General features: G+C 44.9%; 1 pseudogene across 1 annotated transcript in view; it reads left to right on the forward strand.

The window, feature by feature from the left end:
* Window positions 1-16,813, forward strand: part of LOC144175639 (luciferin 4-monooxygenase-like) — a 48,616-nt pseudogene that overhangs the window by 11,634 nt on the left and 20,169 nt on the right. Inside the window, exons 6-8 of the transcript XR_013323665.1 lie at window positions 9,938-10,109; window positions 13,779-13,879; window positions 16,421-16,562. The product of XR_013323665.1 is annotated as a luciferin 4-monooxygenase-like (transcript). The remainder of the gene's footprint in view (window positions 1-9,937; window positions 10,110-13,778; window positions 13,880-16,420; window positions 16,563-16,813) is intronic.

Below are 16,813 nucleotides of genomic sequence, written 5' to 3' on the forward strand. Positions count from 1 at the left end.
TCTCAGTGGGGGACTGGTCAATCAATGACGCAATGAGTCACGCATACCCCCTTAGGGAGACTGGCCAAGATTGCGGCGACCAAGAAAACCAAAAATATGCTGAGCGCTTACGGGTGCTTGCCTCGCGGTGACCTCCCAGCTTCCCCGGGGCACGTTTGTAACGCGAAGCCTATCATTTCGGGTGATTGGCTAAGATTGGAAAAAAAACAGAAACTCGAGCGCTCGCCTAATGGTCGCCCAACTTGCTCGGAACAAGAAAGACAAGTTTTACCTTACGCCCTTCCAAGGTTATGTCCAATGATGAACGCTTCTCAAAAATGAAAGAAGCTCACACTTGCAGCAGCAATTATGAAGTAAAGGTCGCTGCGGCTGCGAGAAAGAAGCAAATTGGCTGCAATCGTGGGTTTAAACCTTCGTGATGGTCGTGAAGGTTGCCTGCAGCTTCGCTTCCTTCAAGTCTTACGGATTAGTGTTAGATTCCTTCATTTTTTTCTTGTATTCTTAAAAACCAAGTAAACGAATAATAGTAAAGAAATAAATGCCGGAACTTCAAGATAAGTACTTACATTTCACCTGAAATACGTCTTAGGTTTTTGTTGCGCTGGATCATGTGGACAAATATAAACCTTGACCGAAGTTTTAGTAGTTTCTAACGTTTCGACTTTCCTATACTTAGTGTTCAAGCGATGTTTCTTTTTGGCTGCGTGGCTGACTGTACTGAAATTTATTCCGATATACAGAACGACTGGGAGGCTCATCAAAATTTGCACTTTATTGTAGCCCAAAAAATTACACTCTTGAAAAATTCTTGAACACGACGTTTGTGTGTGGAACACCTCTCTAAACTACTAAGAGTGCTGGCATGGCTGCGGGCAGCGCATGTTATGCAGTGCCAATAAAGAATCACGCGTATGTATGTCCAGTGCCAGTGATATTAAGGTTCATTATTTAAGAATACAAGTTGCATTAATTGTTACGATTGAGAATCTACGCAGTAAAAATAGCGCCACGAATAGGACAGATATAAGAACGAACGAAAATATTGATTTAGCCTCATGCTGCTCCCAGTAGATGCAACAAAAGTAGAAGAAAAATACACCCGCAGTGGCACAAAACGACTCGATACCTGTTCGGGTGTGGTGAAATATATTTGGTTGTTAAAAACCTCCACTGGAGTCATGGGGAGAACAATGGGGAGAACAAGGATGGAAGAGGGACAGGTTAGAGTGGGGGAGGGGTCACGTGGCAAGGGTGGCCTAGTGTAGCGTTTTCAGACTTTGTTTGCAGCGAGGCATGCAGATATCCTGCCCAGTTTTCTTGTGAAACTTTTATCACGTAGCGCTACAGAGCCGAAATGAAATATCTCTGGCGTTGGCGTGTGCCCATATATGATAAAACTTTCACAAAGCCGCGGTGGGGGTGCTTCTTTGATAGCGGGGCGTTGTTGACACGAAGAGCTTCGTCGTAAACGTTTAAAAATAGAATGCAACATCTCCCACAAATATCTTACGGCACGCACGTAAGATATTTTGGGACCTACGTTTTGTAGCCGGTATTGACGAATGGTCGAGTGTGTGTGTTTTGAACCACTCCGCCTCGTGGCAGGTGCTGTTAGCTGCTGTGCCTGCACATCGATAAATCAACATTTTATGGAATCCTTTCGGGAAAGCATACAATAGCCTTATCACGCTGTTGCGGGCTTTTGCTGAAACTTCCTTCCTAAAGCTACAATGTACTATCGTTTTTGACAGGTATGTAACGCGTTGCTACTACGGCAGCGTACTCCAGTTGATAAATCGCCTGGTCATGCTGAAACGTCACCGCCGGCTTTGTTTTGCTGACGTGGCATGTGGTTACGCATTAACAGCTGTCTTCACCGTAGCAGCTCGGGCAATGGCTGCAGCCTCTCACAGCACGCCTTGTGGTTTGGCCTAATGAAGGTTCTTTCGTCACATACTCGAATTAATTTCTTGTTGGTCAGGCGCATGTACAGTATGCCTTTAAATTTTTTGTAGTGGTTTTTCTCAGCATGTTTAGCATCGCGTTCTTTTCTATCTTTTCTAATTCCTTACAAGGCTGCGTTTCCCGCGTCGCCGTACTGCTGGGCTTTCCGGAGACATTGATAACGCGGCAGCCTTAACGCTCGTATAACGACGTGCCAACGTGCGAAACACTAACCTTGTAATCACGCCATGAAGCAGCGCCTGCGCTATGGTGGCTAGAAGGGGAGGTGGGATTTTCGCGGCGGCAAGCGCATGCATTAGAGTGTAGCAGTCATTTATGCCAGCGACAGGGGGCGCGCGCGTCGCGTCTTAGATACCTGTTGCAAAGCTCTTCGGCGTGTTGTCGGCGAAAACAGCAGTCGTTCAGTGGCAGGCGTTTGCGTGATACCCTTTCCATGGTGCTTTGCCTGCTTTTCGAGCTGCGCATTCTGTAAACGCTGTTGTTGCCCCGCACGGGGCACCTTGAGTAATCTTGGTGACGGTGTTGGCGACACCCCGGACCCCGAGCCCCCATACTCTTGCTGTAATCTACCGTGGCTACGAGTTGTAAGGTGAAGGGCAGAAACCACAAACGGTGGCCGTCGGAGCCCAGGTCAAGCTCCAGCGGATGGGCTATCTGTCTGTTTACCAGGGAGGGAGCTCCGGGACCTCTCTCGGCATCAGTGTACACCGAGCGAAGGAAGTACCCCCGTCCCCTGCTTTTTTCAATATCGCATGGCTTTTTCTTTATCCCCCCAATCCAATGATCGGCCCCCTAAAAGGGGCCGCACCGAAGTACTAGCTAAAGGTAAACCAGAACATTTCCACAAATGTCTTGCCATTCACTCTGCAGAAACCCCTCCTGTTGCAAAGAAGTCTGTCATTCTGTTGGCAAAGTGCATTGAGTCTGTTGTTGGTTCAGACTACGATGCTAAGAAACTCGCATCAGGTGATGTACTGGTCGAAGTAAAAAGAAAAATTAGAGTGAGAACCTACTGAAACAGACGACGTTGGCCAACTTGACTGTCACTGTGACACAACACCGGACCCTCAACTCCTCGCAAGGAGTCATGTCAGAGAAAGGACTAGAGTCTGAGACGGAAGCAGATCTTCTTGAGGCGCTCCAACTTCAACATGTAACTGCAGTAAAACGAATCGTAATTTGGAGAGCAAACCAAGAAATTCCGACAAAGCATATAATCCTAACGTTTGATCGCACAACGCCTCCAGAAAAGGTCAAAGTGGGTTTTCTTAGCTGCAACGTACGACGGTATGTCCCAAATCCGAGGCGCTGCTTTAAGTGCCAACGATACGGCCATGGAACACAATCATGCAGAGGGAAGTTGACATGTGCCAACTGTGCTGAGACAGGTCACTCCTCAGAAGCTTGTGAAAGAACCACTCAGAAGTGCCCGAATTGCAGCGGACCGCACGCTGCTTATTCGCGTGCGTGTACACAATTCAAGGCCGAAAAGGAAATAGTCCACATAAAAGTAAATGAAAACATCACCTATCCAGAAGCGCGCCAAAAGCACAAGCTGCTTTCGGCCACATCGCACGCAGACGCCGCCCGCGGGGGGTTGAAGTGGTGTTCGGTCAGCACGGCCACACAGTGCAGCCTTCTTGCTGACGTGTTGCTGTTCCAACCCCCAGCTGAGCAGCCACCTGCTGCCGCTACAACACCTGTAGAGGCTCCGGGGGCTCCGTCTCTTGCCGGACTGCCTTCGGTAGTCCAGAGTAGTCCGGAATCGCCCAGTGTGGCCACTCCAGCGAATGTGGCGAGTGCGATCGCCGCTGGGAGCTCTGCCGCTCTCACTGTGTCCTCTCCACCGGCCCTAGGGACCCCTGAGGGCACGGAGGAGATGGACACGGTAGGGCCCACAGAAGCGCCCATCCTAGCCCCGCCGCCTGCCCCGCCCGCGGCGCTTGCGGCTGGAACCAAAGGCACCCGTAAGGGTGCCAAGTCCAAGGGGCACGGTCCGCCGGACACCCCCCGAACATGTGATGAGGAAATGGACGTCGTACCGTTCCTGTCTGCATCGCTCCGCAAGGAACGGGCTGCGGCGTCCAAACCAACAGAAAAGCCAAAGAAACCCGCTCCAAGAATACAAGCCCCGATAGACAAAACATGAACCCACACACACATTCCAGTAGCTCTTAAAGGTACATAATGGGAACAGAAAATATCATCCAGTGGAACTGTAGACCGCCTCCTTAACAATCTTGATGATGTCTACGAAATATTGCATTCCAATCAGCCAAGTGTGATGTGTCTACAAGAAACACATTTAAACTCCAAACATACAAATGTCTTGAATAGTTACATGGTATTTAGGAAGGACAGGGCTGGTGGTGGTACATCTTCAGGTGGTGTGGCCATCATTGCCCGAAAATCATTGGCATGCCACCCTATCCAATTACAGAATGTCCTTGAGGCTATTGCTATTAGAACCTTAATTTTCAATCGGCTAATAACAGTGTGCTCCATCTACATCCCTCCTGATTTCCTGATTTCAAGCTCCGATTTCGAGGGCCTCGTAGATCAGCTACCAGAAACCTTTCATTCTTATAGGTGACCTCAATTCACCCAACACTCTTTGGGGCTCTCACCGCACAGATAACGGAGGTCGCCTAATAGAAAAATTTGTAATATCTTCAGGAGCATGCCTATTTAACAAAAACAAGCCTACATTACATAATATAGCACACAACACTTATTCACAACTCGCCTTGGCCATTGGCTCTGCAGTACTCTTTCCATCACTTGAGTGGGATGTTGGCACTAACACATATGGTAGTGACCACTTCCCTACCTCACTAACATACATATATAAAGGCCCTAGCAGCTCCCCTTCCCATTGCAAGTTTATAGAAGCAAGAGCAAATTGGAACACATTCACAGAGACATCTCAACTACACTACACAGACATAACACACTTACCTGTAGAAAAGGCAACCCAGCTCGTCACGGAGCACATTCTCGCCGCCGCCAAAAAGTCAATACCCCAGTCCTCTGGGGCCCCGCGCAACCCGAGGAGGCCCTGGTGGAATTACGACTGCAAGCGCGCCCGGGAGGCCCAGAACGAGGCGTGGGGCATTCTCCGTAGACACCCCACCAGTTTTAACATTATTTCTTTCAAAAGAGCGAAGGCATTAGGTAAGCGTGTGCGCCGTGAGGCAAAAAGGGAGAGCTGGCGTGTCTTTCTCACATCCATAAATTCATACACGGACACCCACAAGGTATGAACCCGAATACGTAAACTAAAAGGACAACACACACATAGCCTGCCCCTGGTTAGCACGACAGGGGACACTCTGGAAGATCAGGCTAACACACTTGCACAACACTTCCAACACGTGTCTAGTTCTGCGCACTATACAAATACTTTTATGCAACACAAAACATCTACCGAAAAGAAGCCTATACGCGACAAGAACAAGTCAAAGTCTGGATACAACTGTGAATTTACACTCCATGAGCTGAAGATTGCTCTTGCCACTTGTAAACCTTCTGCTCCAGGCGCAGACAACATTACATACACTATGATTCAACACCTACACGCAGACACCCTTGAGACACTCCTGCACCTATACAACCAAATTTGGCTATCGGGGAACTTTCCAAGGCTTTGGAGGGAGGCCATAGTTGTGGCTTTTCTAAAAGAAGGGAAGGACCCTTCTTCTCCCGCAAGCTATAGACCTATTGCCCTGCCAAGCTGCCTGTGCAAGCTCTTCGAGAAGATGATTAACCGGAGGCTCATCTACTTTCTTGAGTACAATGGTCTTCTCGAGAGCTGCCAGGCAGGCTTCCGGGCAGGGCGATCCACAAACGATCAATTAGTTGCACTGGAATCGTACATTAAGGATGCCTTTACACACAAACAGTACTGCATGACCGTATTTTTTGATTTTGAGAAAGCTTATGATACGGCATGGCGTTATGGCATTCTTGCAGACCTAAAATCCTATGGTGTAACAGGTAACATGGTGAACACTCTTTCCAGTTACCTGTCTGAACGAACATTTCGTGTCAGAGTCGGTACGGCACTCTCAAACGTTCACGTGCAGGAGAATGGCGTGCCTCAAGGTGGCGTATTGAGCTGCACCTTGTTTATAGTTAAGATGAACTCTCTCCGAAAGGCACTGCCGCCAACCATGTCCTGCTTGATGTATGTCGATGACGTTCAAATATCCATTGAAATCCATTTTCATCTGCCCAGCTATGCTGCTTTGTTGACAGTCAATTGCTGCCTTCATAAGTGGGTGACGCACCGCGCAAATAAATGCTCGTTATTGCTTTTGCAACGGCCTTGTCTATTTTCTGCTCGAAAATGTATCCCGAACTCCGTCTAGCCAGGCTAGTTCGCCCGTACTGATAAAAACAAAGCAGCGTTTTACGTCTGATAGTTGTGTAAATATTTCGCCTATGTGTCTCAAATTTAGCGCACAAATATCAAACACCTGATGCTCTCCAGAATTTTTTGTGTGCGTGTGCGTGTGCGCGCGCGTCTGCGTACGCGCGTGCGTGCGCGCGTGCGTGTGTGTGTGTGCGTGCGTGCGCGCGTGCGTGCGTGCATGCATGTGTGTGTGTGTGTGTGTGTGTGTGTGTGTGTGTGTGTGTGTGTGGGTGGGTGTGTGGGTGTGTGTGTGTGTGTGTGTGTGTGTGTGTGTGTTTGAGAGAGAGAGAGACGCAAAATGGGACTTGCAGCATAGGCATAAGCTAAATCAAACCCTCCTAACCGGCGTCGTGAATCACAGTTTCAAAGTCCCTATGCTACAGTAGCAGCTAGCTCATACGTGACTGTTTACTTGTCACTGCTGCCGAGAAATATGCGTAGTTTCTGTTTAGGAGCAACGGAAAGCTGACTAAGTCTCGATATTGTGCGCGTTCGCTAGCAGGCTGCAAAAAAAATGTGTGTTCATTACAATTGAGCTCGACAGCGAGTCGTTAATTTCAACAGAATGCGCCATTCATCGCCAGGTATACGTTGATCGGATGAGACAGATATCGAATAAACAGTTTTTGTTTTTCAGCATTTTAGCTCGTTAGGATATGCGATGAGCAGGTGTCGCGCAATTAAGCGCTGTTCAAATGTCACGCAAATAAATCTCGGGTGCATGTATTGTACGTGCAGTTGCCCGTCGCGAGACCCATCGTACCCCCATACCGTATGCACAGCCGCTCAGCCCTCAGGCGCGAGACCCATCTAAGTGACGACAGCAGCGCCGCCGCTGCTGGCATGATCGCTTGCTACACTCCTTGGCGGCCAAAGCTGCCACCTCCCCTTCTAGCCATCATACCTGCGCTGGCCGAAGACTACTAGAAAGATGGCGGCGACGATGGGGAGGCAGAGATAGCGTCTGGGCCTGCCATATATACTCACGCCATAGTCGGCTTGGAAGCGGTGCTGAGTAACCTTCGCCCGCAGGACGATGGCAGTGCGGACAAAAATTCCCAATGTTTAGGGAAAGAACTCTTGCTCTCAAAGGGCCCCAGCATGCGCCAGCAGACGTTGACAGACATGTACAAGTGACACAGGCCATTAAGTACCCATGCTCGTCTCTCGATTGCTTTTGTTTACCGCGGTGGATCATACGCCTTCATAGGTAGTACGTTTCTCTATCCCGTTTTTTTTTTCTTTTAAAACGTATCAACAAGGTTCTACTGTGTCTACATTTTCGTTAAAATGGAGGCGACCCTTATCGAAGTATTTATTTCACTAGCAACTCCGACTTTTTTCAGTACGGCGAGTTGCTTTTTTCCAGTGATTGTGCTACACTTCAACCATTATTACGCATGAAAGTTGACTCGGTTGGTTTGTCCTAAGAAAACCAGATCCTCTTATTTAAGAGAACGATGGTTGAAACGCAGATTCTTCTGTGCAACTTGATTCAAATTCATAGTGTAAAATCGAAACTGATTCCACTTTTGCGGAATGGCCCAGTCGGATATACGTCGGCTTCATAACGTGCGGGGCCGAGGTACGATTTCGATCACTGGAAGCGTTTGTTTCTTGAGGCACTGTGCGTCTCACAATCATCATGTGCTCTTGTGGAAACCCATTCCCTAAAGTTGGATTTCTTACAGTGCGTTTTTGTGTTACGATCCATGGCACAAGTGGGGCATAAAAAGTTTCGCTTTAAAAAACCGCTTAAGCAGGTAAACCTTGATGCATTGGCTGGCACTTATTCGTAAAACGTACCGCTTTAGCACAATCTAATGCACGTGTTGAAACTTAGCACTGAACATCTTTGTGAAAATTAAATTAATGCGAAAAAAACGTCCGACACTGTTTAAAATATGCGGCCAACTTTTCAATTGATATGTGAGTACATGGGAAACAGCGGACCTGGTGGTATTCACCATCTTTAACTTTGCTTTTCTTAAGTCTGCCGGTCTTATCGGTATATCGAACACTGATGCCAACATGCCCATGCCGTCTTTTTCAACTAGGAGAACACCTGCACGTCAAGGCTTAGGCCATCACTAGACGCAGCTTCCTCCGTGCAAACTGAGTCAAATCAAAATCCGCAATTCATCCCCGTTAAGTCCAAAATCCAAAGTTACAAAGTCCGAGGACAGCACCCACGCTACGAACCCAAAGGAAATGCTGAGCGGCCCGAATGCGATGATATCGCAATTGGATAGACTCCCATTTCATAAAGCGAGGGATCGAGGTTCGATACCGGTCACTTGAAGCGTTTCTTTCTCTCCCCACACCTCTTTGTCGACTCCATGCCTCATGGGCACTTTCCCGCAAACTTCTGGCCAGGCATTTTCCTTCTGTGCACTCTGCGGCGCCGAGATTTGACCGACTCTGATGCGGATAGAACTCACTCTTAAACAGTCACGGGGTTAAAGTGTGCGAACCACTAGGCTTTTTCCTGTGATAGCAAAAGTAAAAGCCTTACTACGGAATGAAACGCCTGCGACGCTTTGGTTCTGCCCTGCCTTCTCGAATGGCTTCATTCATTTGCTCCTTGACACATTTTTCTTCATGGTTCATTCTGACTTACGCTTTCGTATGCCTTCGATTTGCGTCGCGGCTTCCTACTGTCGCGTTGTATTGGGAGTCTGCACGGCTGTGGCGGGTTTAGCTCCGGGCCTGCTAATTCGCTCGTCTGCATTGTTGCGCTGCCTAATTATTGTACATGTACTGGTATGTGCGCAACTCACCGCACACTGGCGTACCTGAATACTTTTTCTCCGCACTAGTTAAAGCGTGTGCTATAGAAAGTCTCACGCTATAGCGGTCTTCAAAGACGGGTGGTCTAGGAGCCGCAAACTGATACAGAGAACAAGACCAACGCGGGGTTTTTCATGAATTGTTGATTTATATCTTTCAGTGTACTTTTACCAATTGCGGAGCAACTCGGCGATAGCCGTTACATTTAAGAAGAATACGGATGATACTCTTCATGAGAAACGGCGCATTTAGCCAAAAAAGGCTGTTAGAACATCGAAAAGCTTTCCTACTGATGCATCAATACCTATTCACAAATTATCATATGCATATTACGCAAAGCTGTTTCGTGTTTGAATATACTTGAAGATTACAAATTATTGCGTGCACAACGTCTTCTGTATATTGGGTTGGCTATAACTCCCGAAACTGGTAGGGCCCCACAATTTAACACATAAAAACCGGCACCGTTCGAACGCCTTTCTATTGCAACAACAAAAGGAGTATAAAAATTGTTTTATACTCCAGTTTTGCTTCATTACTGTTTTGTGGCAGTTATGACCCAGTTAGGAACTTTAGAGCCTTCCAAGGGGTACTTTCTCTGTAGTTACTGACGAAATGCGGGGAATTTGGTCATTCGGCAGGTTTCGCGTTGTTATAGTACTGAAAACATTCGTTATAATAACTATGTTTCTTGTTGTGTAAGTGATATCCGATAATGGGCCGTCTGGTGTGCTAATAACTTCCAACGCATTGTTTCGTTTAAAACAGGCTACATCAACCATACTTCACCCAGCGACAGCTGTGCAGGTGGCGCAACATCCGCTTCTTCAACACGGCAATTTAAAGAGCCTGAAAAAAGTGATTATCGGAGGGGGGACAGCTCCGGCTTCAGTTATGAAGACCATCTCCGAAAAGCTTGGCCTGGGTGGTGTCACACGCGGTATCGTACTTGTTTTTCTTGAGTTTAAATTATAATTTTGATTTGTGTGCTGTCAACATGCAACTGTCTGTGCGGCGCTGATGCTTTAGCGGGAGAAAATTGTTTCCAATAAACGGTATTTTGTGCGATCATAGTAGCCAATAATGAAGCCAAAACACCTACGAACGCCCCTAACCAACGTACGACGAATGCGTGTTTCAAATAAGCATGGGTGAAAGATCAGCTGCGCTTCTTCCACTGCGTGCCCTACACGCGGAGTTATTTCTTAAGAAATTAAGTGTCAACGTATTTGCAAATATCGGAAGCATAGTGTCAAGCTGCCGCCAAAACTAAAATTTATTGTTTGTATTCTTTTGTCTTTACCCTCATGTTTTCAGCTTCATCCGTTCTGCAGAATTCTTCGCGCGGACCGTTACACTGACAAATTGTCAGGTAGCAGGTTGCATCGATCTTAGTCAAATTTTGTAAAGGTATACATAACTTTCGCCTTCTAGAACTTATGGCTGCGTTCCTTGTAGTATTATGTAAGGCTTTTGTTACATCTTGCTGGTATTATTTTGGGTGGTACTGGCGCATGCGTTCTAGCTGCCACAGATTTGATGTTATCCACGGTCCCGAATAAACCAAGATTAGCGACCTCCGATGTACCAGCAGGCGTTTGTAAGTGACCTGTGTAATGCACATAGTACAACTCGCAGCCGCAATAGCGCCACCCCATGCATGACGAATTTCGCGCTGCTACGTCACATTATTTTGTCTCAACTGTACCACGGACGACCTTTATCGCTGTAGTCTGAGTGCTCCCTCCTTCATGTGCTCCCTCCACTCGACTGATCTTAGGATACCGCATTGCTTTTACATGGAAAAATAGCTTCCAAGAATCTCCTCGACTGCAGGCTTCAGTAGAGGAGGGCATTCCGAATACGAGGGTTAGGGTGCAACAACTTGGGTGTAATTATTATACACAAAACATTACGCTTAGAACAGCCGCCTTTATCTTCTAGGAGTTTTTTTCCGAGAAATGATCATTAAGCAAATGCCGTGATCAAAAATATTGGTTGGCGCTGAAAAATCTCATCGCATGTCCTCAATTACGTTCCTCGGTGGGGCTGTAGTTTCTCCGGGTGTATGTGCGGACTGGCACAGTCAATATGTTTTTGATTACCAACCTACCAGGTTGGACAACGCTACTTAGGCAAAAACCGCGTTCTTGTTTGTATGTTCACTGTCGTGGTCTTGGTGATGTTTTTGTGATTTTTTTGGCCCTTGCACATTTTTGTTTGGCGATTTGTTTCTTTATCAACTGAACTACCTACACCTAAGTTTTGTCTCGTGGTGACACCGAAACATCTGTGAAATGCGTTTTTACGGTGAAAACTATTTTGGGTTCACGCAGTCTACCACCAACACAAAGCGAGAAGCGAGCTCCCGGTGCTGTTTCAGCCGGATTTATTAAAACTTCGTCGCACAGTATTACCAGTAAGAGCTTTCAATATAGCAGGTACTAGTAGTCAACAGTAACTGCTCTGCGATTTTCATTGTTCCTCTAAATCACACATCTATTTGAATACATATAGTGAATACTGAAACTTCACTAACAAACGTAAGAAAAGTGCCTTCTGTGGACAAATTTTATTTTTATCGACAACTGCCTTGGCAAGGTATAAGCTCATGGAATCTGTCGGCATATTTTGTTTCAACTGCAGTGCTTTAAGGTTTTTTCGAAGTTGAGTGTGTACATGTGTAAACGATTACTGCAATTCTTAGCATCAGACGTTTGGTAACCTGTTCACAATATCAAAGGAGCCAGCATGTCCACATGATTGCTGAGGTGTCTAGGAAAGAATGCTAGTGCGTTAAAACGATATTTCCTGAGGTACCACTAGACCCATCAAATTCAATCTTCCCTGCTAACCAAGAAACAGCGGTCGGGTGTGATGTTGCGATTTAGTTCAATGTTTCCGTTTAAAAGCCTGTATTAAGCATTCGGCATGATGTGCCCTAAGAACGAAATACACAACGTTTCTACCGGTGCATGTTGCAACAACCGTTCGAGAGCAACCATGACATGAGCAACTGTCGAGCATTAGCTGTAGCATATTAAAAGTGAGACTTGCAATTGCAAATCTTTAGGAAGAGACGTGATATATTGCTCCATGTAGAAACATTCATCCTAAAGCTCTGGTTCAACTTGATGCCTGCATTCTTATGCTGGCGCGCTAAAGCTTCTGGCACCGTGAGAAATTCTCCTTCTAGGTCGGATGTCTAGCAAATGTCTTCGTCAACCTTTAAGTGCCCAAACACAAAGATCAGGGTTAGTTCTGACTGAACGGATAAAAGAGCGCACAAGGTGCGCGCCAGGCACTTTGTCATCGTCGTCCGTGTTCTGGGGTCAGGTGCTGTGAGGCGTTGCTCACGTGAGTCCCGTAACAATAAGTAACCCTTCAACGTACTTTTAGACAAGTTGAGGTTCTGCTTAAATTCCGTCCACTAGCGCTTTGACATAACACTAGGCAGAGCTAACAGCAGTGAGCGGAACGAAGCTCAAGAGGATTACTCTTGTATTATTTCGTGTTCTCAAGAAATAAACGAATAAAGTAAAAAGAAGAATTTATATCTATTCTACGTTTTGTAAACAACTTCGAGGATGTTTGGAAGCACTAATATAGCAGGGCAATTTACTTTTTTCGGCTGAATTGAAAGCGACTATTTGTTGCATGTCTTAATAAAGCCAAAAGGGGGGAATTCTAACCTGCATGGTTCATTTCCAAATCAACCTGGTTTTGTTGAGGGACAGCTGTGGGTTATCTATGTTGTGTAGACCACAACCATTATTTCTCAGACAGTCTCAGTTCACCGGCAGATCTTCCCAAATGAATTAGGCGAATTAGTTCAACTCTCTGCAAAACCTCGCCATACTGCATTCTGTCCTTATCAGCATCATCAGCAGCAGCCTATCTAAGCCCACTGCAGGGCACAGTTCTCTCCCATTAACCTCCAATTATCCCGTCATACACGGATGAAACGATCCAGCCTAAAAATTGTACACAGAATACAGCCATTTTTGGTGCATGTGCATTTTTATTTTACTACTACTAAGATTGACTAGGAGGTGGCAAAACGTATTGCAGACGGCTGTCTCCTACTGACATGGCCAATTTTCTGTCTAGATATTATATTACATTCCACGTTCAAGTTTGGCGGACTGCATAAAACCTCGCGTCATCTGCGTTTCACGAAAACGTTTGAACGCACCATGCATTCACGACAGCGCTTCATGGAAACAAGCTCGTTGAAATCTTCATACTGCCACATCACCGTGATCGCGTTTCCGGTCATTTATTAGGGTCAGCTATTTATTGTGACACACAGTGATTCACCATGGGGAGGTAAAAACCTGAGAATATAACAAAGAAAAGAAAAAAAACATTTTACTGTAATGAATATTTCGAAGCACATTTTAAAACGGCATAAAAGCTTAAACTTTGAAAGCAAGAATAAAGCAGCAAGCATACAAAACATCGTTATGAAAGCAAGCAGCACAATGAAGACAAGATTAGTTTGACCTAAGAAAAGCCTAGTAAGCTTCCGTTCCTCCGTCCTCATGACATTTTGTGACATAGGCCATTCTTCACCGGGAACCTGAGCAGCATTTATGTATTTTTGCAGGATACGGACTTTCCGAGACGCTGGGTGGCATATGTATAGCACCACCAACACTCGAAGACTTCCGAAAAATTGGAAAACCAGTGGCTTTTATGCAAATGAAGGTACTTATTTTCTCCTCTACTTGTCTCTGTTCTTGTCAGGCTGAAGAGACTAGACATCAGGATAACAGCGGGGAATATTTGTGACCAGTCAAGTTTTAGAGAAAGTTACGTAAAAAGGTAAATATAGCTGAATAGTACAAAGAAGAAGCAAGGCAAATAGTTGTTTCGGCAGCCAATAAATATCCGAGAAGAAAATGTGCTTTGTTTATGAAAACGCCTTTGCCTGTTCTCTTCTTCTCACTGCATAATGTTCTCCATTATTCCTACCAATAAAATAGCCCTGACATAACAAGATAAATCAACAATGTGTGTACCAAATGTATGCTAAGGAGGAAAGATGTCACAATATAAACTAGTGGTGCATTGGTATAGGTAATAAGAAATGCATGGCTAGTATTACGACAGTTTGGTTTAGGCACACTCTTTAGGGCATTCTGAGTGTAAATTGCAGGCTACGCGAACTGCGGGGACAACCGCCGTGTAAATTGTTCCCGTTAAAGGCGGACTTGCTGCTGCGTTGTGTTGCGGCCATCTATTGCTAGCGGTACGGCAGAAAATAGTTCACATAAAATATCGTGGGCTCTTTCTGTTCTACCCCCGATTCTGAAGGTAAGTACGTTGCATAATTCGTTCCCGCAGCCATCAACACTCTTTGGCCTATTCAAAAATCTTTTCAGGCGCCGAAAACAACCCGGTTATTCCCCAACATAAATACTCTAAACTTTTGTAGGAAGTGTGGGTAATGTTGCACGTCGGCGGTTTGCAATATTTTGGACGCATTAGGTTTTCAAAAGTTATGTGAGAAACTATGCGACTTCCATGCATGCAACCTGGGTTCGATGTTACGGGCTACTAGGTACTAGCTAGTGTAATAAGGCGGGGACAGCTCGTAACAGGGTGCAACCACAATTGTATTTTTAAGATGTTAAGTGTGACGAATCATATTCCTTATTTTTTCCTAAGTGCTCGTGACAATTCCATCAGACGTGCAATGCAATACGAAATAAAATAAATATTAGGAAGTGTACGCAAAAAAAAAATTGTTTTTTGGAACGCAGTTCTTATTGTTGATATAGCGTATATTCGTGAAAGCCGTCGAAAGGTTTTGTATGCCTTCTCATCACGAAGGATATAGAGGAGGGAAAGCTCTCCTAAATACGCCAATAAAAATCATATCTAATAGAAGGAAAGAAAAATTAGCGTATAGAATGTATTGTTCCAACTATGCATGTGGGATTTCTAAGCTTATGGAAATAAAAAGTTCACATAAAACACGCCAGAACAATAAATAATTCCTAAATGCTGTTCTTTGCTTACGTGTTTAAATGGTCTTGCTTCTCACCACCAGGTATATCAAAATATCCATGTTATTTACGATTGCTTTCATGACCACTTTGAATTAAAAATAAATTTTATTGAATAACGTTTTTGCAGGATGTTCCCTAAGATAAATGAATAGGAGTTTTTTGTCATCTGTGGATAGAGGAACAACAAAGCATAATATAAAATACCCGAGAGACTTCCCGCTAAAACTTCGCCGCTTTTTGGCAAAGTTCGGTTACTTTTTATTAGGAGCAATACATGCCCTACCACAAAAACGGCACCGAATCAGCAATTTTATTTTTCAGATATCGCATTCTTCGAGTGGTGATAGTTTATGTACTAATTGTGCAAAAGAGAGACAAAATTCCACATTTATTGATCGATACCCTCATATGGTTCTAAATGAATTATCTAAATCGCGTATCGGTATTGTGATAACCTACTCCTATTGCAGAAGTGGCTTTCACACGGAAAGGATTGATATCGGTTGTGTAAATACATCATTTTCGGGGTACTGGCAAAGTTGAAATCACTGCTTTCGGAAATACTCTTTCTGGGCTACAAAAACAATCCTATCGAGCTATTGCTGTTGTTGGGCTACAATTGCTTTATCTAGTCTAGCAACTGTTTTTCAGAATGTAATTTTCCCTAAAACCTGTATAATTCATTTATAAACATACGAACTTGTTACAAAAGGCTCCGACGCCTTGTACGCACTATACGCACCTCACTGATAGGTATGGGACGTACCTTTGCGCGAAAATCGGTGCTCAAACGGAAAGATAACTTTACTGCAAGTTGCTCTCCGACGCTGTCTTATGCTTGAATGAAAGATGAAGTTCTGAGTATGGCTCATTTTAAATGTATAAATTTTGTGGTACGAAAAACATCTGATTAACAAATGTAAAAATATGTCGAAGATCAAGAAAGATTTTTTCTTAACACTCAATGGTGGCGGAAGCGTTAAAAATGGTATAATTGCTCATAATACTGGCTGCAACCTAGCTACCGTAGACAAGGAATATCTGATTTTGAGTTGGCTCCAAGTTTATTACTTTTGAATAAACTTGTTTTATTAAGCACTGATCAAAAAATTTTGATATCTAAATCTCAATCTTGAACATTACAGCAGGTTTCTCCTACGAATCTTTGCAGCCTGTTTTGACGGTGAAGAGGAACAATCAATTACTTGGGTGCCATTTTTTGTTTACTGTGTAGGTTGTCGACACAGAGACACGTGAAATTCTCGGACCGTATTACGAGGGAGAGATATGCATCAAGGGTGCCATGGTATTCAAGGGGTACCACCAAAGACCAAAAGAAACTAGGGCAACTATGCACCAAGGATTCCTGCTCACAGGTTGGTTTCATTTGTTTCGATCTCTTCTCGTATTGTCTAAATTATAAAATGTTTAAAACACAGAGCAACCGATCTTCAGCTGTGCTTTCAAGGATAAGAATGTCTACCAAAGAGAAAGAGAGAAACTTGGCCAGGGCATCCGCAATATTTTGTGCGCTGTTCCATATTTTGTCTCTCAGGAAGTTTGCGGTGTGCTCAACAGGCACGCATTACCAAGTACGGTACTCCTCCTGCTAAACCTTTAGGTTCAC

The sequence above is a fragment of the Haemaphysalis longicornis genome, unplaced genomic scaffold, assembly GCF_048455015.1.
Source record: "Haemaphysalis longicornis isolate Haplotype H1 unplaced genomic scaffold, Haemaphysalis longicornis Haplotype H1 scaffold_3, whole genome shotgun sequence".
Taxonomy (NCBI): domain Eukaryota; kingdom Metazoa; phylum Arthropoda; class Arachnida; order Ixodida; family Ixodidae; genus Haemaphysalis; species Haemaphysalis longicornis.